This window comes from Macaca mulatta, chromosome 10, assembly GCF_049350105.2.
Source record: "Macaca mulatta isolate MMU2019108-1 chromosome 10, T2T-MMU8v2.0, whole genome shotgun sequence".
Lineage (NCBI taxonomy): Eukaryota > Metazoa > Chordata > Mammalia > Primates > Cercopithecidae > Macaca > Macaca mulatta.
The window spans coordinates 111,507,361-111,533,756 of record NC_133415.1 but is presented as its reverse complement, the minus strand read 5'-3'; the positions used below and the strand labels follow the sequence as shown (position 1 = coordinate 111,533,756).

The window sequence follows — 26,396 nt, the reverse complement described above, 5'->3', positions numbered from 1 at the left end:
TCCTCACGTTCCTGGTGGACGTGCTCAACTTTGCCCTCATCCTCTTTGGGTACTGACTAGGCCTTCAGGGTAAGCAAACGAGCCCCAGTCCCATGCAGCTCCCCCCAGACTGCCGAGCTCAGCACTTTGGTTTCCTGGGAATCACTGCCCAGGACTCTGGATTCATGGAATTTCCTTCTGCAATTTCCTTCTGTTGTTAGGGGCTGGGGCAGCCATTAGTTATCCTTAATAACCAGGCAGATGACAAGATAGCATTGCCCTCAGCTTTCTTAAAAGCAGAGTGGTCACCCTCTCTCTTTAGAATAGCAATTCCACTGACTCCATTACCGAAATGGCTCTTGCCTTCCGCGCCCCGTCCAAGTTGCTATTTTGTTGTTTTATTGCTTCTCTGAAAAGCTCCTACTAATTAAGGGGAAAGCTGGATACAAATCGGGCTGGGGCTGCGGTGCAAAGGACAGGCCCTGTGCTAAACTGGCTACAGGGGCTTCTCAGGGGCCCTGCAGCTGCTGCCTCCTCCCTGTCCAGGGCTCTTGGCATCCTTTGATAAGTCATTAAAGACTCTGAGAACCTGAGATATTTGCCAGTCAGAGTGGGGCTGGAAAGAGAGACCAGACTGCCGCACAATGCCTTCAGCTCTAGTCTGTGCTCAGTGGCTGGAGGTGGGATGCAGTGACAGTGGGGATGGCCAGGGTTCCCTCCAGCTGTGGATCTCAAGGAGCATGTCTTATTCTGTGTCTCAGAGCTCACAGAAGTGTCAAAGGCAGCAGATCCCCCAACAACAGACTGAGAATTCCACTGAAGAGACAGGGACATACATGTATTAACAGCAAACCACAGTCCAAGCCAGAGTCCATCAAGGTCCTTGGGTCCTGAGGCCTGTCAGGGTCCTTGGATGCCACATGGGTGACCCTTGGGGATGGGAAGGAATATCTGGAGGGTTTTCTGGAGCTGGCAGACATTGGAACGGTCCTTGAAGACCAAGTCAAAGGACAGGAAGAGAGAGACAGAGAGAGAGAGAGAGAGAGAGAGACAGAGAGAGAAAGAAACAGATACAGATATATATATATGGAGAAAAAAGATATATACACATATATATGTATATATATGTATATACGTATGTATATATACATATATATGTGTGTGTATATATATGTGTGTGTATATATATATATATAGACACACACACATATAGAGAGAGAGACAGAGTCAGAGAGAGAGAGACAGAGACAGAAAGAGATAGAAACAGAGGGAGGGAAAAGAGGGGCCCTCCATTCCTGGCCGGTGTCCTGCTCTTTCTGTGCCTGGGCCTGCACTCCTGAGAGTAGCTCCTTCTACCCTTCTGCAGAGCTGGCTCTCTCTCATCCTCTGTCCCATCCTTCAGGTCTTGGCATAAAGGCTATCCCCAAACCCCCAAGCTGATGTACCTGGCCACTGCCTGGTGACTTCCTTTGCAACACTTACCACAATGATGGGTGGTATCCCTGGCTCCCTGGGGGTCATCAGTGTCGTCCTACTGCAAGTTCTATCTCCCTTCTTCACCCACATATCCTGAATACTTAGCACATGGCCTGCTGGAGAATGTGATTATTTGTGGAAAGGGTGGTGAACAGATGGGATCACTGTGGTGGCTGGGGCCTGACGTGGATGGGGATGGGATAAATAGAGTATATCAGGTTTTGAAGGCGTTGGGGTGGAGTGGGGCATGATGGGACAGATGAGGTGATGGATAGGTTGGGTGACAGGTTGGGGAGAGATGACATGGCATGCACAGGTTGGATGGACCAGTGCCCCCTGGTGACCTCCTGGTGGTCCTCTGTGCTCCAGGTTCTGCCTCGTGCCTTTCCTCTTGGAGCTGAGAGCTGTTATAGACTGGGTATGGATAGACACTGCCCTCAGTCTCTCTAGCTGGATCCATCTAGGGCACCTGTGTGCAAAGGTCTTCATCATGAAGCACTGGTGGGAGTCTGAGAAGGTGGGTGTGGGTGGGAGGCGTGGAGGTGGCAATTTTCCTTGCCTCAGTCCTGTCCTTACAGCAGTGAGACTCATGTCTTGCCCAGTGTACCAGATGCTTACCTGGCAGCTTGGCCCTGGCTCCCAGGGCTCATGGAGTTTGTAGTGAGTTCCTCAGCAAAATGGCAGAGCCCATGCTGAATTCTCCCACCATCACTTGGGAGTGCTCAAAACCACCTGGCAAAGCAGACATCCTTTCATTCCCATTTTACGGAGGAGGAGACAGAAGCTCAGAGTGGCTGCGCATCCAAGGTCACATAGCTGGTTAGCAGTGGCATTGGGACATGACTCCAGCTCCCCCTGACCCCAGTGTGACATTCTCTGAATCACCCACCCTCCTCTAACTTTTAAGAGTGATTTGCCAACCTGCCCTCCCTTGAGTCCATGTCTGTCTGATCCAAGGCATGGCCCTGACCTGCCTGTCCTCTTCAGCAGAAGCATCCCAGTCTCCTGGGCACAAGAGGAGGCTGGGAAATATGGAGTTGGGGTTGTTATCACATTTGCTTTGATTTTCATGTGGTTCCTCCTGGTTTTTATGTCCCTGTTGAAGACAGTGGGTGACAAGCTCAACCAGCCCCTGAACATGCCTGTCAAGATTGCCATTTATAGCGACAAGGTTGCGACAGTGGAGGAAGGGAGGTGCCTGTCCCTGGTGCTGTACTCAGTGGGGTGGAGATGCCAGTGCCTGCTCCCCAGCCTGAAACCTTTGCTCCTCCAGCTACGGTCCTAGAGGAAGACTCAAAGCTCAGACCAGCCTCTGAGCTTTTTTGCCTTATTATCATTTTCTGTTTTGTCATGGATTTTTTTGAGGAGCAAATTCAGAACATTAAATGGGGCATACGAGGATGTGATGACATTAATTGAAGGTTGAACAATATGTTTTCAACAGTATGATAACAATATGTCATAACTTTTTATTGAGATGAAATTTACATACAGTCAATTCACAGATAAGTGTACAATTTGATGAGTTGTGAGTGATACAAATAACCATGTAATCACCACCCCAATCAAGACAGATATCATTGCTGTTTCTCCGAAAAGTTCCCTCATGACTCTTCCAGTCCACACTCACTAGACTGGACTGGTGTAGTTTCCATAATCATAGATCATTCTTCTCTGATCTGAACTTCCTATACATGTCATCATAGAATATGTACTCATTTATAGAATATGACAGTTTTCAGATTCATCTGCATTCTTGCATGTGTCTGTTTTAATGCTGAGTAATATATCATCATATAAAGATATACAACAATTTTTCATTCTTCTATAAATAGATATTTGGGTTGTGCCTGCTTTTGTGGACATACATTGTCTTTTCTTTTAAGTGAACATGTAAGAATGGAATTGTTTTGTGATGGAGTAGTTGTATGTTTAACTTTTAAAGAAATCTAGAAAGTTTCCGAAGTGGCTGCACCATTTTGCACTCTCACCAGCAATGTCTGAGAGTTCCGGTTGCTCCAGGTTTTCACCAACAGCAGGTATCGTCAATCTTTTGAATTTCAGCCTTTCTGATAGGTATGACTTGGTATCTCATTGTGCTTTTAATTTACATTTCCCTGATGACTAATGATATCGAGTAACTTTACATGTTATTATCCATTTGTGTATCTTCTTTTGTGAAATATCCATCCAAGTCTTTTTCTGTTTGTTGTTGTTGTTATGCTGTTTTATTATTGAACTGTAGGTGCTCTTTAAATAGTCTGGATATAAGTTCTTTGTCAGACATACATATTGCAAATATTTTCTCCCAAACTGTGGCTTGCCTTTTCATATTCTTAATGTTGACTTTTGATAAGCAGAAGTTTTTTATTTTGATGAGGCCAATTTGTTAGTATTTCTTTTTGTGATCAGTAATTTTGGGGTCCTCTCTAGGAAATCTTTGCCTACCTCACGTCCATGAAGATATTTTCTCATGTATTCTGCAAGCAGTTTTATAGTTCTAGCTCTTATGTTAGGTCTATGATCCATCCATCTCAAATTAATTTTTATTTGTCATGTGAAGTAGGAGTCAAGACTCTTTCTCCTCTATATATATTCCTAGTTTTTCTAGCCCATTTGCTGAAAAGATGCTTTTTTTCCTCACTTGGCATGATACCTTTTTAAAAAATCAATTAACTGAGTATGTCTAAGTTGATGTCTATTTTCTATTATGATCCATTGATCTGTCTATGATTCCAACAGTACCACGCCATCTTGATTACTGTAGCTTCTGATATATTTTGAAACCAGTAAGTTCAAGTTCTCCAACTTGGTTGTTTATTTTAAAGATCAGATTTTTTTCTTTTTAACTGTTCTAAGCCTTTTGCATTTCCATTTAAATCTTAGAAACAATTTGTCAATGTTATTTAAAAATTCTATTCATATTTGGATTCGAATTGTGTTGAAGCTAGAAAAATCTGTTCAGTCTGGGAAGAATTTGCATCTAAACAATACAGAGTCTGTAAGGTACACATGTGGTTTTTATCCATTTATTTAGATTTTTAATTTCTCTGAGAAATGTGTTCTACTTTTCTACATGTAAGGCTTGTACATATTTAAAGTTATTCCTAGAAAAATAAAGTTATTGTATGGGCCTTGATGCTACTATAAGTGGAATTGTTTTAAAATTTCATTTCTAATTGCTTGCTGCTAAAATTAAAAATGTAATTAATTTTATATATGTGGTTTGTATTCTGTTACCTTGCCTAATGTGCTTATTAGTTCTAATGGTTATTGTGGTACATTCTTTAAATTTTTTTTTCATGTAGACAGTCATGGCATTTTTAAGTATAGGGAGGATTATTCTTTTATCCCAGTCTATATGCTTTCTATTTTTGTTGCCTTATTGCACTAGCTAGACTTTCAGTGCATTGGTGAAGAGAAATGGTGAGTTCAGGCATCCTTACTGTGTTCCCAATCTTAGAAGAAAAGCCTTTAATGTTTCAGCAATAAATGTGATGTTTACTAGAATTTTCGTAGATGTCCCTTATCATTTTGCAAAAGTTATCTTCTTGTCCAAGTTCGCTGAGAATTTGTGTCATAAGTGGGCACTGAATTTTGTCACTTTTTCTGTATTTTTTGAGATGGACATTTGTTTTGCCAGCTTATTTTGTTAATATGGTGAGTTACATTGGTTGATTTTTAAATGTTCCTTGGAAAAAAACACTTAATAATGATGTATTATTATTTTGTATATCACTGAATTAAATTTCCTAATGTTATCTTAGGGATTTTTTTCTGTCTGCTTCATGAGGCACATTGGTCTATAATTTTCTTATAATGTCTTTTTCAGATTTTGGTATCTAGATTATACTAACTTTCTAAGATGATTTGATAACTATTTTCTTCTCCATTTCCTGAAAGAGTTTATGTAAGAGTTGTATTATTTTTTCTTTGAGTGTTTAATAGTATTTACCAGTAAATACTCTGGGCTGAAATTTCCCTGTGGAAAGGATTTAAAAACAAATTCAACTTTGATAGATATTAGAACAATCTGAGTATCTTTTTCAAGTTGTGCCAGTGTGGGTAAATTGTATTTTCTAGGAATTTCCCCACTTCATGTAAGTAGTTGAATTTATTGGCATAGAATCTCTCATAATATTTTCTTATGATGCCTTTGATGTCTATAGGATCTATAAGGGTACCCCTCCTTTATTTCTGATACAGGCAATTTGTGGGTTTTCCCCTTTTTTCCTGATCAATCCTTCTAGGAATTTTAAAAGAGACTTATCAAGATATACTTGGCATACAATAAACTGCACATGTGTAAAGTATATAATTTGATAAATGCTGACATACTGTGAATGCTGATATCTGTGGAACCATCACCATAATCAAGATAATGAATATTTTCATCACACATAAAAGTTGATTCATGTCTTACTGTAATTCCTTTCTCTCTCCACCCCCGTCCCCATGCAGCCATTTTCTCTCTGTAACTATAGAATCATTTGCATTTTCTAGAAATTTATATAGACAAATTTACATAGTCTGTGCTATATTATTTAATCTGGCTTCTTAAGAAGTACCAAAATTTTAGGTCATATTGCTTCATGAAAAAAATATATCAAAATGTGTTTTTTTTATCACATGGTGATGGACATTGGCATTTCCAGTTTTTGTCCATGAAAATTAAAACTGATGTAAATGTTCAGGTGTAAGCCTTTATATGGATAAGGCTTTCATTTCTCTTGCATAAATACCTAGAAGTAGAATGACTGGATTTTATGATAGGTCTTGGTTAACTTAAAAAAAAAAAAAAAATTCAACTGTTTTCCAAAGCAGTTGTATAATTTTATATTCTTACAACAGTGTAGAAGAGTCCCGATTGCTCTACATCTTCTCCAGTATTTAACGGCCAGTTTAAAAATTTGTAGCTATTCTAATGGGTGTGTAATAGTATTAAGTTATAGTTTTAATTTGCAATTACCTACTGACAAATGATGCTGAGCATCTTTTTATGTGCTCATTTTGCCATCTACATATGTTTTTAGTGAAATGTCTTCTAAAATCTTTAGGACATTTTAAAGTTGGTTGTCTGTTTTCTTATTAATGAATTGTAAGAGGTCTTTATTGTGAATAAAAGTGTTTGTCAATTATGTTTTGCAAATATTTTCTCCCAAATTGTGGACTGCCTTTGCCTCTTCTTAACAGTGCTTTTTGCGGGGGAACAGGGTGCTATTTTTTCTCTTCTCTCTCTCTTTCTTTTTTTTTTTTTTGAGACAGGGTCTTGTTCTGTTGCCCAGGCTGCAGTGCAGTGGCACAATCATGGCCCACTTCAGCCTTGACCTCCTAGTCACCCAAGGTGCTGGGATTACAGGTGTGAGCCACCATGCCCAGCCTTTGGTCTTTTTAAAAGAATTTAATTTTATTTTTAATTGACAAATAATAATTGTATATATTTATGGGGTAAAATGTGATGTTTTGATACATCTATACATTGTGGAATGATTAAAATCAGACTGATTAACATATCCAACAATTCCCATACCTATTACTTTGTGGTGAGAACATTTAAAATTTACTCTTTTAGTAATTTTGAAATATATCATAAATTATTAACTAGAGTCACTGTGCTATGCAATAGATCACTAGAACTTATTCCTCCCAAATGAAACTTTGTACCCTTTAACTAACATCTCTCCCTTCCCCAGTGACGTCCTCCGCTCTGCACTCTTGTATCCACCATTCTACTCTCTACTCGTATGAGTTCAACTTGTTTTGATTCCACATAAAAGTAAGTCCACGTGATATTTGTCTTTCTCTTGACAGTTTCTTTTGAAGAACAAAACTCTTTAATTTTGATGAAATCCACTCAGCATAATTATCTTGTGATCCATCCGAGTTGTTGCATAAATCAGGGCTTCATTCCTTTTCATTGTTGAGAAGTATTCCATGTTATGGATGCACCACAGTTTGTCCAACCATTTACCCACTGAAGTTCATCTGGGTTGTTTCTCTTTTGGTTGTTACAAATAAAGCTGCTATGAACATTTGTGTACAGGTTTTTCCATGAACATACGCTTCCATTTGTGTTCAGCTGCTGGGTCATGTTGCGTGTTTAATCTCACAGGAAACCACCAAACTGTTTTCCAGATTGGCTGTGCCGTTTTATAGTTCCACTATCAATACAGAGTGATCTATTTTCTCTGTAGATAGTGATAACAGTGTTATTGTTATTTTTTATTTTAGTCATTCTGCTAGGTGTGTTAGTGATATCCCATTGTGGGTTTAATTCGCATTTCCTTAATGGTTAATGATGTTATACAACTTTCCATGTGTTTATTTGTTTTCTGTATATCCTCTTCAGTGAAACCTCTATTCCTGTCTTTGGCCCATATTTCTAATTGGGTTGTTTGCTTTTTACTGTTTAGTTTTGAGAATTCTTTATGTATTCCAGATACTAGTTTATTTTTTGTTGAACATATGGCTTGCAAATATTTTCTTTTTTTTTTTTTTTGAGACGGAGTCTCGCTCTGTCGCCCAGGCTGGAGTGCAGTGGCCTGATCTCAGCTCACTGCAAGCTCCGCCTCCCGGGTTCCCACCATTCCTCTGCCTCAGCCTCCCAAGTAGCTGGAACTACAGGCGCCCGCCACCAAGAACATGTGCCTGGCCAATTTAGTAGACATGGGGTTTCACTGTGTTCACCAGGATGGTCTCGATCTCCTGACCTCGTGATCCACCCGTCTCGGCCTCCCAAAGTGCTGGGATTACAGGCTTGAGCCACCGCGCCCGGCCTCTTGCAAATATTTTCTTACAATCCATAGCTTATCTTTTCATTCTCTTAGCATCGTCTTTGGTAAAACAAATATTTTACATTTTGATGAGGTTCAATTTATCCGTTTTTCTTTTTATGGATCACGCTTTTGGTATTAAGTCTAAGAATTCTTTGTCTAGCCCTAAATCCTGAAGATTCTCTCCATGTCTTTTTCTAAAAGTTTATAGTTCCATAGTAACTCCATAATCAATTTGAGTTAATTTTGCATAAAGTGTGGGATTTAGGTAGATGTTCATTTTCTTGCTTATGGATATCCAATTACTCCAATACCATTTGTTGAAAAGATTATCCTTCCTCTGTTGAATAGCCTTTGTGCCTTTGTTAAATATCAGTTTGGAGCATATTTGTGTGGGTCTCTTTCTGGGTTCTCTATTCTATTCCATTCATTGATGTGGTTCCCCTCCACCAGTACCATACTGTCTTGATTACTGTAGCTAAAGTGTAAACCTTAAATATCAGAGTGTGTCCTCTCATTTTATTCTTCTTTGTTGTTTTAGCTATCCTAGGGTGGTGTCTTTCCGTATATATTTTATTTTATTTATTTATTTATTTTGAGATGGAGTCTTCCTCTGTTGCCAGTGCACTGGCATGATCTTAACTCACTGCAACCTCTGCCTCCCGGGTTCAAGTGATTCTTCTGCCTCAGCCTCCTGAGTAGCTGGGATTATAGGTGCCCACTACCATGCCTGGCTAATTATTTTGTATTTTAGCAGATATGGGGTTTCCCCATGTTGGCCAGGCTGGTTTTGAACTCCTCACCTCCAGTGATCCACCCGCCTCAGTCTCCCAAAGTGCCATATAAATTTTAGAATAAGCTTGTCTATGTGTATTTTAAAACTTGGAATTTTGATAGAAATTATATTAAACCTAAATACCTATTTGAGGTGAATTTGCATCTTTATTATATTGAATTTTCCAATCCATGAATATGGTATGTCTCTCCATTTAGTTAGGTCTTTTATTTCCTCAGCATTTTATAATTTTCAGCATAGAGATCATGCACATATTTTGTTAAGCTGGTAATTATAGCATAGGCCTGTTTTTTGTTGGTTTTCTGTTGTTTTTTTTTGTTTTGTTTTTTTGCTTTATTACAGTAGCTGGGACTTCTTGGACTCTGTTGAATAAGATGGTGAGAGTGTACATCCTTGCCTTGCTCTTAATCTTGAGAAGAAAGCATTCCATAATTTACCATAAACTATAATATTAGCTGAAGATTTTTGTAGTTGCTCATTATTGGCTTAAGGAAGTTTCCTTCTATTCCTAGTTTGCCAAGAATTTAAAAAATTGCGAATGAATGTTAAATTTTGTCAAAGGACTTTTTCACACATGTTGATGTGATTGTGTGTCATTGATATACGCATTTCACTGATTTTCCAACATTAAACTAGCCCTTTTGAATTCCCAGGATAAGCTTCACTTGGTCATGAGGTATCTCATGTACATATGTCTTTTATATATATACACACACATTACACATACATATTTCAATACACAAATATTTTTAATGTATATATACATATATATTTATAAATATGTATTATTTTTGTTTTTACAATTTGTAAGTGTGTTGATAATTCTTGCACCTATGTTTATGAGGGATATTGTTCTGTAGTTTTCTATTCTTGTGATATGTATGTCTCAGAGCAATGCTAGCCTCATAAAAGGAGTTTGAAAGTGGAACTTCCTCTTCTGTTTTCTGGAAGAATTAGCATGGAATTGATACTATCTCTTAAATATTTGGTAGAATTCACTAGCAAAGTTATCTGGGCCTGGGGTTGTCTCTGTGAGAAGGTTTTAAAGTACAAAATCAGCTTCAATTCCTTCAAATTCAAATTTAAATTCAATTTATTTAGTAGTTATATTGTTATTCAGGTTACGTATTTCGTCCTGAGTGAGTTTTTATTCTTTGTGTCTTTTAAGATATTTGTTCATCTGACCTGTTGCTAAATTTATTGACAAAAATTGTTCATAATATTCACTTATTATCCTTTTCATTCCTATATGATCTGTAGTAATCATCTCTCTTTAATTCTATTATTGCTAATTTATATCTTTCTTGTTTCCTCTTGTTTCCACCTTGTTACAGGTGGCCCATGCCTGTAATCCCAGCAGTTTGGGAGGCCGAGGCGGGCAGATCACTTCGAGGTCAGGAGTTCAAAACCAGTCTGGCCAACATGGTGAAACCCCATCTCTACTAAAAATACAAAAACTAGCCAGGTGTGGTGGCAGGTGCCTGTAATCCCAGCTACTTAGGAGGCTGAGACATGAGAATCACTTGAATCCAGGGGGCAGGGTTTGTAGTGAGCTGAGATCATGCCACTGCACTCTAGCCTGGGCAATACAGTGAGACTCTGTCTTAAAAAATAAAGTTTTGTTTTGGTTGATTTCTCTGTATAATTTCTCTGTTTTCTCTTGTACTTTGGGTTTAATTTATCCTTTTTTTCTAGTTTATTAAGGTAGAAATTTAGATCATTGATTTGGGTTCTTGCTACTTTTCTAATGTAAGTATCTAATGTTTGACATTTTCTTCTAAGCTTTAGCTGCATCCCACTAATTTAAGTCCTGCTTTAATTTTCATTTCGTACAAATATTTTATACTTATTCTTGTAATTTCTTCCTTAACCCATGGGATTTTTTTTTTTTTAAAGAATGCTCTTTCGTTTCTACACATTTAGGAAGTTTCCAGATATTGTTGCTATTAATTTTTAATTTCATTTCATTATGGTCAGAGAATATTATTTGCACAATTTCAGTTCTTTTAAATTTATTGAGAGGCTGGACATGGTGGCTCACACCTGTAATCCCAGCACTTGGGGAGGCTGAGGTGGGAGGATCAATTGAGGCCAGGAGTTTCAGACAAGCCTGAGCCACATAGCAACACATCTCTACAAATAAAAGCAAACAAACAAATAAATAAATTTATTGAGAGTTGCTTTATGGTTCTGAATATGGTCTATCTTAATGAATGTTTTATGTGCCCTTGAAAATAATGTGTATTCTGCTGTCATTGTTGATGGCATTTTTCAGGTCTTCCATATATTTACTTTCTACCTGTTTTATTGAAAGGTTTTGAGAACTCCAACTAACTATGAATTTGTCTATTTCTCTTTTGAAATCTGCCAGTTTTTGCTTCATGTATTTTGAAGCTCTATTATTTGGTGTATAAATATTTACGATGATTTGGTTCTTCTTCAGGAATTGTCCTTTTTATGATTCTAAATGATCCTCCTTTTCCTTGTAATATTTCCTGCCCTTAAATCCACATTATCTTTATACTAACACAGCAACTCCAGATTTCTTTTGATAAGTGTTAGTATATACCTTTTTCCATCCTTTTACTATTCCTTACTTTCAGCTTTTGAAGTGGATTTCTAGTAAACAGCTTAGAGTTGGGTATTGTTTTTATATCCAAGCTTATTGTCTCTTATTTTTAACAGGTGTGTTTAGACTATTTACATTTATTGTAATATGGTTAAATTTAAATTCATTATCTTGTTATATGTTTTTATATGTTTCATTTGTTTCTCATTTCCTTTTTCCTCTTTTTGTGCCTGAAAAGATTTTCTAGGCCACAGCACAGGGAGTGGGTATGCAAAATTCAGTGAAATCTATGAGTTGAACAAGAATCTAGAGTTTAGAGAAGCCAGGGTAGTGATAATTTGTGAATAAGAGTATTTGATACTGTACTTCATCTAATATATATAAACATTACAACAATATAGATCCACTTATCCACTCTGACATGATCCTTTGTTCTTTGTTGCTATATGCTTTACATATACACATGTCATACACCTTGCCATATGATGCTATAATTTTTGGTTAAGCAGTCAGTTGTCTTCTAAGAAAATTCAAAAAAGAAAAAATTATTTTAAATAATCCATGTTTTTACCATTTTAGTTGCTTTTTATTTCTTCCTTTAGATCTGAATTCTATCTGCTGTCATTTACCTTCAGTCAGAACATCCTTTAGAATGAGCTTGTCCAACCCATGGCCCACGGACCATGCAGCCCAGGACGGCTTAGAGTGAGGCTCAACACAAATTCATAAACTTTCTTAAAACATTATGAGTTTTTTTGTGATTTTTTTTTTTTTTTTTTTTTAGCTCATCAGCTATCATTAGTGTGAGTATATTTGATTCGTGGCCCAAGACAATTCTTCCACTGTGGCCCAGGGAAGCCAAAAGGTTGGACAGTCTGCTTTAGAAGATCTTGTGGGGCAAGTCTACTAGTTATAAATTCTCTGTTTTTTGTTGTTCCTATTGTTACTGTTTTCAACATTTGAAAATGTCACTATTGGCTGGGCGTGGTGGCTTATGCCTGTAATCCCAGCACTTTGGGAGGCCAAGGCAGGCAGATCACGAGGTCAGGAGATCGAGACCATCATGGCCAACATGGTGAAAACCCGTCTCTACCAAAAAAATACAAAAATTAGCTGGGTGTGGTGGCACACGCCTATAGTCCCAGCTACTTGGGAGGCTGAGGCAGGAGAATTGCTTAAACTCGGGAGGCAGAGGTTGCAGTGAGCTGAGGTCACGCCACTGCACTCCAGCCTAGGTGACAGAGTGAGACTCCGACTCAAAAAAAGAAAAAAAGAAAATGTGATGTGTGCCTGTGATCCCAGCTACTCGGGAAGCCGAGGCAGGAGAATTGCTCGAACCTGGGAGGCAGAAGTTGCAGTGAGCCAAGATTACGCCACTGCACACCAGCCTGGGTGACAGAGCAAGACTCCATCTCAAAAAAAAGAAAAGAAAAAAATAAAAGCAAATGTCACTATTTCATCCTCATTTTTAAAGATGTATTTTTTGTTTGTTTGTTTCTTTGAGACAGAGTTTCACTCTTGTTGTCCAGGCTGGAGTGCAATGGTATGATCTTGACTCAAAGCAACCTTTGCCTCCTGGGTTCAAGTGATTCTCCTGCCTCAGCCTCCTGAGTAGATGGGATTACAGGTGGCCACCACCATGCCCAGCTAATTTTGTATTTTTAGTAGAGATGGGGTTTCACCATGTTGGCCAGACTGGTCTTGAACTCCTGACCTCAGGTGATCCACCCGCCTCGACCTCCCAAAGTGCTGGGATTATGGGCGTGAGCCACTGTGCCCAGCCAGGATATTTTTGCTGTCTATGGAATTCTGAGTTGAGAGGTTTGGAAATTTTTTTCCTAATGCAGACATTTGAAGATGTTGTTCTCTTATCTCCTAATCTTCATTATTCCTGAGAAAAGTCAGTGTCAACTGTACTGCCAACCTTGATTATAACGTCTTTTATCTCTGACTGCTTTTGAAATTCTTTTTTATCTTGGGTTTTCAACAACATGATTATGACCTTCTTGTCATGGTTTTCTTTACATTTATCTTGCTTGTGTTTTTGCTGGTCATTCTGGATCTTAGTTGATTTTTTTCCTACCAAATTTGGGGAATTTTTGACTGTTTTTCTTCAAATATTCTTTCAGTTCCATCCTCTCCCCCTAAAATAAATAAATAAATAAATAAATAAATAGCTGATTGATATTGTCTGAAAGGTCACTGGAACTTGATTCATTCTCCTTCATCTTTCTTTTCTGCGTTATGCTATTTACCTGTCTTTAAGTCTAGTGACCCTCTCTTTTGCTGTCTCTGCTATGTTGTTAAGTACATTTAGTGAATCTTTCATGTGAGATATTGCAATTTTTTAGCTCTAGAGTTCCCATTTAAACCTGACTTTTAAAATTTTTCAAAATGTTGGTACAATGAACATCTAAAATGTATCTTAATCATTTTTAACTGTACAGTTCAGTGGTAGTAAGTACATTCATATGGTATGCTGCCATCACCACCATCCAACCACAGAACTCTTTTCTATGATGTAAAACTAAAACTGTCCCTGTTAAACATGAACTCTTTAGTGTCCCTTCCCCTAACCCTTGGAAATCCCATTCTGCTTTCCGTCTCTATGAATCTGACTAGGGAACTCATATACGTGGAATAATAATTGTATTTGTCCTTTCGTGACCATCTTATTTTACTTAAGCATAATGTCTTCAAGGTTCATCCAAGTTGAACCATGAGTCAGAATTTCCTTCCTCTTTCATGCTGAATATACATACATTGTATGCATGTATCACATTTTATTTATCCATTCATCCATTGATGGAGACGGGTTGCTTCTACCTTTTCGCTATTGAAAATAATGCTGCTATGAACATGGGTATGATGCTGATTTTTAAAATTCATATTTGAAATATTCATTGTTAATATATAGAAATACAACTGATTATTGATATTGGCCTTGTATCCTCTAGCCTTACTAAAGTCACTTAGTATTCTAGAGACTTTTCAGTAGAATCCAGTAGATCATAGCATTTTCTACACAGATAGTCATGTTATCTGTCTTTATTTCCTCCTTGTCAGTTCTTTTTTTTTTTTTTTTTTTTTTTTTACTTTTTCATGCATTATTGCACATTCTAGGGCTTTCAGTATGGTGGTGAATAGATATCCTTGCCTTGGGAGAACTTTGAGTCTTTTGCCATTAAGTGTAATGTTAGGCATAGTTCTTTTGTAGATACCCTTTTCTAGGTTGAACACCTTTGTGTTCATAGTTTGCTGAGAGTTGTTTTTTTTTTTTTTGAGACAGAGTCATGCTCTGTTGCTCAGGCTGGAGCACAGTGGCATGATCTTGACTCACTGCAACCTCTGCCTCCCAGGTTCAAGCAATTATCCTACCTCAGCCTCCCAAGTAGCTGGGATTACAGGTGCCTCCCACCATGCCCAGCTAATTTTTTATATTTTTGGTAGAGATGGGGTTTCACCATATTGGCCAAGCTAGTCTTGAACTCCAGGGCTCAAGTGATCTGCCTGGTTCAGCCTCCCAAAGTGCTGGGATTACAGGTGTGAGCTGCTGCACCCAGTTTGCTGAGAGGTTTTTAAAATCATAAATGGATGTTGAATTTTCTCAAGTACTGTTCCCTCATTTATTGAAATGATCACATGATTTTCCTTCTTTAGCATGCTAACATGATGAATTACATTAATTTATTTTCTAATGCTGAACCAGCTTTTCTTTCCCAGGATAAACCTCATTTGGTCATAATACATTGTCTTTTTGTATATTGCTGGGTTTAACTTACTACTACTTTGTTGAGGATTTTTGTACAGATATGAATGAGTTGTCAATCTTTAGTTTTCTTCTAATGTCTTTGTTTTTGATATCAGGATAATGTTGGCCTCATTAAATAAGTTAGAAAGTGCTCTCTTATTTTCTGAAAGAGCTTGGATATAATTGGCATTATTGCATCATTAAATATTTAGTAGGATTTGCCTATGAAATCATCTTGGTCTGGAGTTTTGTGTATTGGAAGGTCTTAAAATAAGAATGCAGTTTCTTTAGTAGAAAGGCATATCAGGTTATCACTTTCTCCTTGGGCGAATTTTGGTGCTTTGTGTCTTTCAATGAATCCATCATTTTATATAGATTGTTAATTTATGGGTAGAGTTCTTCATAGTATCACCTTGTTATTCTTTTAATATCTGTAGTGTCTAGTGGTATCTCCTTTTTTATTTCTGATATTTATAATTTGTGTTTTCTCTCTTTTTATTGCAGTTAGTCTCCCTAGAGAGTTATCAAGTGTATTAAATATTTTCAAAAACCTAACATTGGGTTTAATTTATTTTTCTTTTTCTATTTTTCTGTTTTCAGTTATACTAATTTCTGCCCTTATTTCTTTTATTCTATTTTCTTTGGGTTTAATTTGTTCTTTTTCTAGTTTCTTAAAGTATAATCTTAGATCATTTGGCACTTTCTCTTTGACATACAGATTATTTAGAGGTATGTTGTGTAATTTCCAAATGTTTGTGAATTTTCTAGATATCCTTCTGTTGTCAATTTCTAGTTTAAGTCCCTGATGGTCCGAGACTATACATCATATAATTTTTAATTCTTTTAAGGTTGTTAAGCTTTTAAGGACCCAGGATATGATCTATTTTGGTGAATGTTCCATTTGTGCTTGAAAAGAATACATGTTTCATTACTGTTGGCTGCAGTGACTGATAAACATCAATTAGGTCAAGTTGGTACTGTTATTCAGGTCTTCTATACATGTGTTGAATTTCCATCTATGTATTCTATACTGAGAAAGAAGTGATGAAGTCTCCAAACATAACTGTGAATTTCTTCTTTTAGTTCTATCAGTTTTTGTCTTATGTAGTTTGAAGCTCTGTCATTGGGGAATCTACTGTTTAGGACTGTTATGTCTTCTTGGTGAATTGGTTATTTTATTATTATGTAACACCCCTATTTGTACCTGGTAATTTTTTGTTGTTCTGAAGTCTTATTTATCTGATAGTAATATAGCCATTTCTACTTTGTTTTGATGAGTATTTGCTTGGTATATCATTTTTATCCTTTTACTTTTAATCTGTCAATTGAGGGGCCAGCAAACTTTTTTCTGCAAAGGGCCAGTTATTAATAGTAAATATTTTAGGTGGCAAGGCGCGGTGGCTCACGCCTGTAATCCCAGCACTTTGGGAGGCTGAGGCAGGCTGATCATGAGGTCAAGAGATTGAGACCACGGTGAAACCCTGTCTCTACTAAGCATACAAAAAAATTAGCCAGGTGCAGTGGTGGGCGCCTGTAGTCGCAGCTACTCAGGAGGATGAGGCAGGAGAATGGCATGAACCCAGGAGGCGGAGCTTGCAGTGAGCCAAGTTCGCGCCACTGCACTGCAGCCTGGGTGTCAGAGCGAAACTCTGTCTCAAAAAAAAAAAAAAAAAAAAAAAAAAAAAATTGTATATATGTGTGTGTGTATACATATATATATATATTTATTTGTTTATACTGTAGGTTTTGTGGCTACATATGTTTTCTGTTACCTCTTTCTTCCCCTCCTTTTCTTCTTCACGACCCTTAAGAAATGTAAAAACCATTCTTAAAAACAGGCCATGGGCTGTATTTGGCCTCTGAGCCATAGTTTACTAATTTCCAGTCTATACAATTGTATTTAAAGTGTATTTCTTATATATAGTATATTAGTCTGTTTTCATGCGGCTGATAAAGACATATCCGAGACTGGGCAATTTACAAAAGAAAGAAGTTTAATTGGACTTACAGTTCCATGTGGCTGGGAAAGCCTCATAGTCATAGCGCAAGGCAAAGAGGAGCAAATCATGTATTACATGGATGGCAGCAGGCAAAGAGAGGGCTTGTGTAGGGAGACTCCTGTTTTTCAAAACCATCAGATCTCATGAGACTAATTCATTATCATGAGAATAACACAGGAAAGGCCTTCCCCCATGATTCAATTACGTCCCACTCGGTCCCTCCCATAACATGTGGGAATTCAAGATGAGATTTTGGTGGGGACACAGCCAAACCGTATCATTTAACATATGATTGGATTCTGTTTTTTTTTTTTTTTTTCAATCCAATGTGACAATTTTGTTTCACTGCTATATTTAAACTGTTTCAATTTAATGTTATTATTGATATAGTCAGATTTAGGTCTACCATTTTATTATTTTTCTATTTTCTCATTTTTTTCTATGTTCCTTTCTCTGTCTTTTTTTGAATGATGTGAATATTTTTAGCATTCTATTTATTTTATTTATTGGCTTTTGTTGTTATATCTCTTTGTGTTATTTTTTAGTTGCTGCTTTAGGGATTATATACATACCTAACCTTTCATAATCTATTTAGAGTTAGTATTTTATCATAACATGTAAAATATAGAAGGCTTATAACCACGTGGTTATCTTTACCTTCTCTGTGTCATATTTTACCCTCTTTATGTTATACTTTTAACTTCTCTGTTATAATTGTCATATGTATTAAATCTACATACATTGAATCCCCTTGATAATGTTATAATATTTGCTTTTGATAGCTTATATACATTTTAGGTACTTTGGAGAAGAAAAGTAGCCCATTATATTTACCTTTTCTGTTGTTCTTCCTTCATTCCTGAAGTTCCAAGTCTTATGCTGGTGTAAGTCCTTTGTCTGAAGAACATCCTTTCTTTTAGAGTCGGTCTACTGGTGTTGGATTCTTTAATTCTTTTCTTCTTCTTCCTCAGAGTGTGTCTTTTTTTTTTTTCTTTCATTCTTGACAATTTTTGCTCTATGTAGAATTCTGAGTTGACAGTTCTTTGGTTTCATGCTTTTAAAGATGTGTTTCTGTGTCTTCTGACAACCATTTTTTCTGGTTAATCTTCAGTCATTATTTATCACTATGGTAGATGTGCTTTTTCTCTGGCTGCTTTTTAGATATTTATCTTTGGTTTTCAGTAATCTGATTATGATGTGTTCGGGTGTGCCTTTTTTTGAATTTATCCTGTTTGGAGTCCTCTAAACTTCTTGAACCTGTAAATTTATGGCTTTTCCCATATTTGGAAAGGTTCTGCTATCATTCTTTCAAAAAATATTTATCTGCACAAATCTTTCTTCTCTTAGGGATTTCAATTAAGAGTATTAGATGTTTTGATATTGTCTTTCTCTCCGTGCCACTCTCTTCTTCCCAGTTCTCTGTCCAGCAAACTCCAGCTGCCTTGGCCATCCTGGATGTTCAACTCTGTCGCTTGAGCTCATGGAGCCCCCCTGCCTGGGCTTGGCTTGGTTTCTCCTCCCTGGGCCACACCTGGAAGCTCTCCCCAGGCAGGGAGCTGGGCTGGTTGGAGGCTCATGTCATTTGTTCCATTTCTCGCAGGCATCATTCTGGTGCTGCATGTTTCTTGTGTCTGAAACACTGCTTTCTATATATTTGTCTGGCTTTCTAACTCATCTAAAGCAGTAGGTAAATGTAGCCCCTGCAGCTCTACCATGGCCAGAAACAGGAGTCAGACCAAGTTTCAAGGGGCTCTGCCTCTTGCCTTGCAGGACGTCCTCACTTCCCCCCATCCCTGGGACTTTCCTGGGCTCTGACAGCCCAAATTCCACTCCCTCCCTCTGAAGTCAGTAAGACTGTGGCTCTCTGTGTGAATTCCAGCCACCCCGTGCTGAGGACTGGGGCATCCTCAGGGAAATGGTCATATTCACACGGCACTCTCTCATGACCTGCAAGGCCTGTGTCCACCTCTCCCACCCCATCTCACTCCCTCATCCCCGTGTCCCCCTCTCCTTTTCAGGAGCAGTGGCCTCCTTTGCGTTTCTGTAACTTGTCATGGCCCACTCCAGCCCTGGGCCTTTGCACATGCTGCATCCTGTGCTGGAACTGATTTACCCCATCTTCTGCACCCTTGAGTACTCACGTCCTTGCGCTCTCAGTTCAGATATCTATACGTCCGGGGAGGCGTTCCCTACCTGGTCCCCTCCCCAAGCAATGACAGGCCTCCCTTTAAAATGTCATCATGCCACCTGCCTATACTTCACAGCAGTCATCCCAGTTTGTGGTGTATTTCTTTGGGCGATAATGTGATGAGCACCTGTCTCCCTGGCGGCTGTGAACCCTGGGAGGGCAGGGGCCATCTCTCCTCAACTTCGTCTGTCAGTACCTGACACACAGCAGGAGCACAATGAATGTTGATTGAATGAATGAGTGGATGCAAAACTACACGCAGAGGGGAGGTGGGGGCCTGCAGTGTTCCCTGACACCATCCCCTCTGCCTAGAACTGCTGTCTGTGAGTCGTTTATTTATAGCATGGGGAGGAAATAGGACTGCGCCATCTTCCAGCCATAGGAAGATACCATGTCTTCCTTCGGGGACCCACGAGTTTGCACAGGAGTGGGCAGGAGCCACGTGTGTCTACTCGGTTTGGAATTTTCAGGGCCAAGTGAGGATTGGATGGAGGAAGCAGAGCTGAGAGGGCAGAGGGTGCGGGGCGCAGACTGGACAGGGAAGGAAGCCAGGCCCGAGCATCTGGGGCTACCTTTGTTTCTCCAGATCTACACTTGGTTTTTCCTTCCCCAGTTCAGGAATTAGTCTGGCCATGAATGTGGAAGCGGCCGGCAAGCACGTGGTGTGCTACACGGATAAGGAAACTCGAGACCCACTGGCTGGCACGCTCCTGCGCGCCCGAGAGAGCCTGTAGGAGCCCCTCCTTGCTCCAGCAGTGCCCTGGCACAGAGGGTTTTCTGCTGAGCACAACTGTTGCAGGGTGCGGTTTAGGACGTGACCAAAGGAGTCGTCTTTTGCCCATTTACATGGCACTTTCATGGACCTATGTCCCCTTTGCATAGGTAAAGAATCTGGCTGACAGACGCCAGGTCTCAAAGCTACAAAAGTGGCAGAGTCGGGATTTGAGCCCAGTTCCGCTGACCTGGGCACGGCACATGGAGCCATCCTGCCTCGCGGGGCACAGGTGGCCAGAGGAGTCCAGGGCCCATCTATATTTTTTAAATGTATTATCTTTTTATTGTGGTAAAATACACATACCATAAAATCTGCCGTCTTGCCCATTTTTGAACGTACAGTCGAGTGGCATTAAGTGCATTCATAATGTACAACGCTCACCACCATCATCTCCACAACCCCTTTCATCTCATAAAATGGAAACTCTGTGCCCGTTCAACACTAACTCCTCATTCTCTCCTCCCTTCACCTCCTGGCAACCACCCTCCTACTTTCTGTCTCTATGATTTTGACTGCTCTAACTTACCTCGTAAAAGTGGAATCCTCCAGTATTTGTCTTTTTGTGACTGGCTTATTTGACTTAACATAATTCCTCAAGGTTCATCCATGGTGTAGCCTGTGTCGAAAACTTCCTTTTTAAGGCTGAACATCCACACCTTGTATTTGTGACATTTGATTATTACTCGTTCATCCACTGATAGATATTTGGGTTGCATCTACATTTGAATGATTGTGAATAATACTGCTGTGAACCTGAGTGTGCAAATATCTCTTTGAGGCCTTGCTTTCAATTCTTTGGGGTGTATACCCCGAAATGGAGTTGCTGCATCATGTGGTCATTCTATTTGTAATCTTTTGAGGAACCGCCATACTGTTTTTCACAGCACCTGCCCCATTTTCCATTCCCACTGACCATGCGCCAGGATTGTGATTCCCTTACATTTTTATCAACACCTGTTATTTTGTTTTTGTGATAGTGGCCCTCCTAATGAATGCAAGGTGGTTTCTCACTGGGGTTTTAATTTCGATTTTTCGAATGACGGTCATGCTGAGCATCTTTTCCTGTGCTTATCTGCCATTTGTGTACTTTCTTATCTATTGAAGTCCTTTGAGTGTTTTTGGATCAGATTCTTTTATTGTTGTTGTTGCACTTCTGGAGTTTATATATTCTGAATATCAATTTCTTATCAGGTATATGATTTGCAAATTTTTTCCCATTGTGTGGGTTGCCTTTTTACTCTATGAATACTGTCTTTTGATGTGAAAAATTTCTTACTTTGCATGAAGTCCAGTTTGTCTGTTTTTTCTTTTGTTGCCTGTGCCTTTGGTGTCATAGCCAAGAAATCACTGACAAATCCAAAGTCATGAAGATGTTTGTTTTGCAAGGCCCATCCATTTTACAGATGAGGAAACCGAGGCCCAGAGTCTGTGGTATTCAACAGTAACAAGTCCTCTTGGCCTGGCTGTATGTCTCTGTCCGGCCATCTATTTATTCACTTCCCTCCCTCCCTCCCACCTTCATCAGCCAGCACACGCGAATCTGCTGGGCCGTCTGGATTTGGATGCCCCCTTCTCTTTCACAAACGACCTGTGCAACCTGGGGCTTCTGCACCTGCTGGAATGGGGGAGAAGATAACAGCACCTCCCAGGGGCTGCCTTGCAGGTGGCAAATTGCTTATGATGCATTAGCTCTTCCGGTAATGGCTAATAACATCCCGATGGGGGGTAGTCCTCAGTCACTCAGTCACCCCTGCCCCTGTGGGTACCAGGGGCACAGCCCTCCTCCAGCCTCCTGCAGGACCATGCCGGCTCCTTCTTCCGGAAGCCGTTCCACTTGCAGGCTGGGAAGACACACCTGCAAGAGGGATTCATTTTTCTGGGATCGCATGCCAGTAGTGCTTAACAAATATTATTGGACAAGGAAGTTGGCTCTGGGCTTTCACGCACTGGAACAAGCTGGGTCATGGACGCCACAGAAAATTATCCAACTCGTTAGGAGAAAGGGGGTCTCAGGCTCAAAAGTACTCATGGTTGTGAAGTTGGGGTAACTGCCCTCATTACTGCTAAATTTATTTAGGGGAGGTAAAGGGGTCCATGACATCACTGAGTTTCTTACGCAGCCAATGGGAACGGATCATTCAGATGGAGGCTGCTGTGGGTTCTAACTGCGCTATCAGTGGGTGTAAACCAGGCTTCTACGCTTTTTAATTGTGGGTTTTGGTTTTCAATGTTGTTTTCCTGACTGCAGAATGCTCCCTGGACTGATCCCCAAAGCCCTCAGGATTCCAGCGGGCACTGAAAGCAAAAATGGCCTATTGGCTGGATGTCAGGAAGGACTGTCACCTCCCTGAGGGTGTGTTAGCATCTCATCTGCTGCATCCCTGTCCCCTCAGCCCTGTGCAAGGGAAGAAAGCAAGCCCGGGCCATGGGGAGGGGCACAGGTCTGGGCTTTGGGGACCAGCCTAGCAGCAGGGTTGCATGATGGCAGCCCCTTCCCTCCTGAGCCCTATCTGTGAGGCCGTGGGGAAGGACCCCCGCTGGGGCCATGTTCCCCAGGAGCTGAGCCTCGTGTGGGTGGGGTGGGAACTTTGTGCACTGCCGGGTTTGCCTCTGAGAGCTGCACGATGACAATGCCGTCCATGTGCGCGGGGCCTGGGCTGTACATGTGCGCGGGGCCTGGGCTGTACATGTGTGCAGGGCCTGGTACTTTTCCAAGGGCTTTTAAATGCATTATCTTGTTGAAGGCTCATTTGAGGCAAGGACTTGAAGCAGACGGGAAAACAACCAATTTACTGAATCCTGAATGGAGAGGAAGCTGAATGCAGTGTGTGTTTTTGCTGAATCTCAAACCAAAACAACCTTTTGTTAAAGAACAAACAAATAAACAAAAATGCTGAACACTAATTCGCCAGGGAACACAGTCTGAACCGAGGCTCTGGGCAGAGAATCAGGGCAGCGAATTCAACAGCCACTTGGGTTGTGGTGGGGGCTGTGGATGGCAGGCAAGCTCATGAACAAGAGCTTCTGGGGACCTGGCAGCAGGACTGAGGCAGGAGATGCTGGTGGGAGGGGGTATTTCAGGTGGGGGACCTGAGCCTTGAGCGAGGCAGGAATGAGGAGCCTGTCGCGGGCCTCGGGTCCTGGTGTGCCAGAGTGGAGGCCCTATGTTGGGAACAGCCTGGGACAGCTTCAGAGGTTTCCTGGGGGGTCACCAGGCCAATCGGAGTTGCACTTAGAGTAATTAATCTGCATCGGGAGGTGGCGTAGGATTTTCTCAGATGATTGAACATCCAAGCATTCCCCAACAGAAACAGCTTCATTCCATGCAAGTTGCCTCTTTTAAGTGTCTCTCTCTTCCATGTTTGCTGGCACAGAAGGGGAGGGCACAGATGGGTGTCTGTGTGGTACAGGGAGGGCCTGAATGAGAGGCGAGGTGGAAGACCCTCTACCTCACATGGGTCCTAGTGGGACTCACACACCACAGGCCACAGACCAGTGCACACGCATGCACGCACACACCGCCACGGTGACACGTGATCAGAGACGTGCACTTGGCCTGGAGTTCCTGCTGGAGACGAACTTCCCGGAAACCACCTCACAGGAGTCTGCTCCCTCAGGCATCAGGGGCCAGAGGATGGGTGGTGAGAAATCCTCTTCCTCACCACCAGCCAGAGGCCGAGTCCACAGGGACCAACACCCAGTCCCTTCTGAACGGGCCTCAGCGGCCTCTCCTGCACTCCTGAGAGTCAGGTGACCATCGATCCCTTCCTTAAACATCCGTCACAGCCTGTCAGAGGCAGCTCCCCGATGTGGTCGCCCTGAGTGGCCCTAGGTCTTCTGAGGTCATTTCAAATGTCTCTGGGGCCTGGGGCCGCCACTCCCCTGGTTTCCCACCTTTGCTGACAAAGACCTGACCTCTGGGGAGAGACTTTTCCCTCAGTTCTGGGGACCTGCATCAGGGTCCCCTCCCAGGTTGGGGACTGTACCCCTCTCACCCAGTGCACCCTCGCAGGCTGCAGGATATGGACTGGCCGGCCTTCTTGTGCAACATCAGGGTCTGGCTGCCACAACTGAGGCCAGCCCATGCCCTGAAGTCAGCCTGGTGGATAAGGGGTGGGTGGCGCAGGAGGATTGGTGGCCTGGCTGTGACCAGAACCGGGGCTGTGGCCACGACCTGGAAGTGGTCATCTACAATGACACAGCCCCCAGAGCCCAGGCTTCCTGGCAGATGCCGGTAACACGCTCTTCAGCTTGGAAGTGCAGCCTTCAGCTGGGCTTTCCACAGCCCTCTGGCCCTGCTCACCTGTTCTCACAGTGGCCTTGAATGTGTATGTGCAGCCCTGTGTGCCCTCAGCCCCAGGTGTGCACAAGCCACTGGTGGCAGCCAGATCCAGGGCTCCCTTCTCTAACATGGCGGGAGGAGGGGGCCTCCCTTTCCTCTCGCCTGCTCTGTTCATCACCTCCAGCTCCTGCAGCCTTTCTCCCAAAGAGACATTTCCATCCTCTCATCTCCTGTCCCTGTCTTTGGGATAACATCACCCAGGTGGGCCGGGGGATTCCAGGGAGCGGGTGTGGGTGGGGTCCTAGCCCCACCTGCTTTCCCCAGCATCACTGGGCTCCTCGTGGCCCTGGTGATGCTCTCGGCCAAGTTCATCTGGGAGCACTTCCTCGGAGCTTTGCGCTAGCCTGCCTGTGGGGGCTCTGCACCAAGTTCATCTTCCTGCACTGCTCCCCGGAAACCATGATCAAGTGGACCCAGAGCACCCACCTGCCCCCCAGCACTGCTGGCCGCCCCATGACCCTGTTGCCAGGGCTTTGGCGGGCCCTGGGGAAGCAGCCATTGCCTCCTAGAGCCCTTTGGCCCCGGGGAAAGCCAGGCCTCTGGCTCACCCCCATGGGCCCCCTGACGCTGGCAGGCAGGCCAGGCCAGCCAGCAGCTGGTGCCCAGCTGGGTCCCTGGTCCTGAGGCCGCCTTTGTGCCTGCACAAGGGAGACTCAGTTCCTCCCCTGCTCCCTGACCCTGCATCCTGTGTCCACACGGGTGCACCCCTGGTAGGGGGAGCAGACGGTGCCAGCCGCCCTGGAGAAGGAGCCAGACCACCTCGTGACCTCTGCCTCCTCTGGGTGTCTCAGGGGAGGCCGGCGAGCGGGGCCTACTGCAGCGCCATTAAGCAAGCTAATGACCCGTGAAGGCTCCCAGCCCGGCTGCAGCCGCCCCTGCTTGGAAGCTCCGGCTCCGTCTGCCCGGCTGCTGCCCACAATGGCTGGCATTGTGTTGGGTGGCAGTTTCCTCAGACAGGGCCAGGACCTTGGAGCCAGTTCTTGCTGTTTCAGGCCCAGCCAGGGCTGTGTACACAGCAGGCAGTTAATAAATATTTGCTTGGGATCAGGCCCAGAAAGAGTCACCTTGATTTTCAGGGCTGTGGGGGCACTTGGAGCCTGGGGACCCTTGGGGTGAGGTGGCCAGGGACTCAGGACGCAGCCTGGGGCCACGTGTCCCGCAGAGCTGCAGCCAGGTCCTCACCCTCGGCCCCAGCTGGAGAGAGAGGAGCACTGTCCCCCTCCCTGTGGGGCCTCAGACCCAATCCCTTCCTGGGGGGCCCCAGGCAGCCCTGCTGCGACTGAGGGCAAAGGGGATGCATGGCAGGGACGAGGTCCTGGCCTGCACTGTCACCCAAGCCAGTGGAAGGTGGGCTCCTGGGTGCCATGGACCCACTTCACCTGCTTTTCCTGGAGCCCAGGTTCAGGGGTTCCCTGAATCCTGGCGGGCTCCCGGGAAATCTGAATTGGCTTCGGGGCCCTGCCCTTTATCACCGGGACAGTGTGGCCAGGGGCGCGGAAGCACAGTCAGCCTTGCACAGGACAGGCTCCAGGACCCTCGAGAGACAGAACAGCCTCCGTGCAGGCTGCCGGGCTGTGGAGACTTCGAGAGCCCACAGCGCTTTCGCCTGGAGTCTGTGCTGTGCGCACCCAGAAAATCAAAATGATCAGGAGGGCCAGGCCTAGGCCCAGTGGCTCACTGTCCTCCTCCCCGGGCTCCTGTCATCAACACTGGGTTGACCAGCTGGGGCTCAAAGCCAGAGCTGGTC

The 26,396-nt window shown here is 42.3% G+C and overlaps 2 long non-coding RNA genes across 3 annotated transcripts in view; both read left to right on the top strand.

Moving 5' to 3' along the window:
• LOC144332213 (uncharacterized) overlaps positions 1–6,604 on the top strand; it is a 60,393-nt gene extending 53,789 nt beyond the window's left edge. The window contains exon 4 of the long non-coding RNA XR_013400101.1: positions 2,561–6,604. This is a non-coding gene — a long non-coding RNA (uncharacterized LOC144332213). The remainder of the gene's footprint in view (positions 1–2,560) is intronic.
• A 516-nt stretch (positions 6,605–7,120) lies between these two features.
• LOC114670516 (uncharacterized) overlaps positions 7,121–26,396 on the top strand; it is a 35,821-nt gene continuing 16,545 nt past the window's right edge. The window contains exons 1-2 of one of the 2 annotated variants that reach the window (XR_013400097.1): positions 7,121–7,231; positions 10,359–10,656. This is a non-coding gene — a long non-coding RNA (uncharacterized LOC114670516). Of the gene's footprint in view, positions 7,232–10,358; positions 10,657–26,396 lie in introns of those variants that run through there. The other variant, XR_013400096.1, reaches the window with a different exon arrangement.